Here is a 1,788-nt window from a genome sequence, read left to right as displayed (position 1 = left end):
TATATATATATGTATATATATATATATATACACACACACACAGGTGACCAACCACATAGTTCTGGGTTCTCATCCCACTGCATGACACTGTGGGCAAGTGTCTTCTACAGCCTCGGGCCAACCAAAGCCTTGTGAGTGAATTTGATAGACGGAAACTGAGGCAATCCAATGAAGTTATGCAAAGAAGATAGCCTCTATGCAGTATATAAGCTACTGGGAAAGACTCAAGAGATTGAGACTCTATTCCCTAGAGCGTAGGCAGAAAAGATATGCCATAACATACATCTGGAAGATCTTAGAGGGACTTGTCCCACACTTGGCATCGAGAGTTACACTAATGCTAGAACAGGAGACCACTGCATAGTGCCAAAGACTCCAACTTTGCCATCAAGACATAGAAGATATTGAAACAGCCTGGGCTTCAAAGACCCATAGCTCTTTAATATCCTCCCGAAGGACCTGAGAGACCTACATGGGGGTGGATATGTCTTCAAAACAAAACTAGACCTCTTACTGTCAACTGCCTCAGATGAACCAACTTCACAGCAGGAAGTGCAGATGAGGGCAGCAGCATCAAACTCCCTCATGCACCAAACATCAATTTCTAAAAAGAATTAGTGAAGTAAAATTATGTAGCAACACCAAATGGCGGTGCCCCAGCATGGCCACAGCTCATGAGCTGAAACTAATCCAAGTCAATCAAATCAAAATTATACATATTTATATATAAACATATATATATATATATATACACACACATATATATATATATTTCTTCCGTGCCGGTGGCACGTAAAAAGCACCATCCGAATGTGGTCGATGCCAGTGTCCCCTGACTGGCTCCAGTGTCAGTGGCACATAAAAAGCACCCACTACACTCTCGGAGTGGTCGGCATTAGGAAGGGCATCCAGTTGTAGAAACATTGCCAGATCAGTTTGGAGCCTAGTGCAGCTGCTGGCTTTCCATATCTCCATCCAACCTATGCCACCATGGAAAATGGACATTAAACAATGATGATGATATGTTTATACATATATTTATATATATTCTTTTATTTCTTTCAGTCATTTGACTGCGGCCATGCTGGAGCACCACCTTTAGTTGAACAAATCCACTCCAGGACTTATTCTGTGTAAGCCTAGTACTTATTCTATTGGTCTGTTTTGCCGAACTGCTAAGTTACGGGGATGTAAACACACCAACATCGGTTGTTAAGCAATAGTGTGGGGACAGACGCACAAACATATATATATGTGTGTGTGTGTGTATATATATATATATATATATATATATGTATACTAGCAGAGATACCCGGCGTTGCCCGTGTTACATGCAATGGAAGAATTAGACTTTTCTTTTATATTTTCTCTAATAAACTGGAATATCTATGATTCGAATTTCATCAAAATTGCAGATGAGAGTTCTTTCCCCCTTTACACACCCTCAAAAAATTCTAATCATGACACATGTATCCCATACTACTGATCTTTAAGCACAGATTCCAAAATTCCAGTCTTATGGAACCTGTTAAAAGGATTTTGCTACTGAAAAATGGAGGTCATGGAGCTCTAAAATGTGGGAGTTAAGGCCCCTATTGGGGGTGGGTGTCTTAATGTCAACCAGAGAAGTTGAATTGTTGAGAATCTTTTTAACTGGGGTCTTGTATCTATTTTTCGAATTTCTTTGAAATAGGAAATATATGAATGTTCACTGGGTTTGTAAAAGAGAGCAAAGCTACAGGAAACCAAAAGATGAATGATCACAATAAGCAGTCAGCTACCCTACCC

At 39.9% G+C, this 1,788-nt stretch overlaps 1 protein-coding gene across 1 annotated transcript in view; it reads right to left on the bottom strand.

Annotated features, from left to right (window-relative positions):
* LOC106880566 (mediator of RNA polymerase II transcription subunit 23) overlaps nt 1-1,788 on the bottom strand; it is a 52,496-nt gene that overhangs the window by 48,030 nt on the left and 2,678 nt on the right. The window lies entirely within an intron of this gene.

Source organism: Octopus bimaculoides, chromosome 8 (genome assembly GCF_001194135.2).
Source record: "Octopus bimaculoides isolate UCB-OBI-ISO-001 chromosome 8, ASM119413v2, whole genome shotgun sequence".
NCBI lineage: Eukaryota > Metazoa > Mollusca > Cephalopoda > Octopoda > Octopodidae > Octopus > Octopus bimaculoides.
The sequence above is the reverse complement of the archived record's forward strand: the minus strand, read 5'-3'. Positions and strand labels throughout refer to the sequence as shown.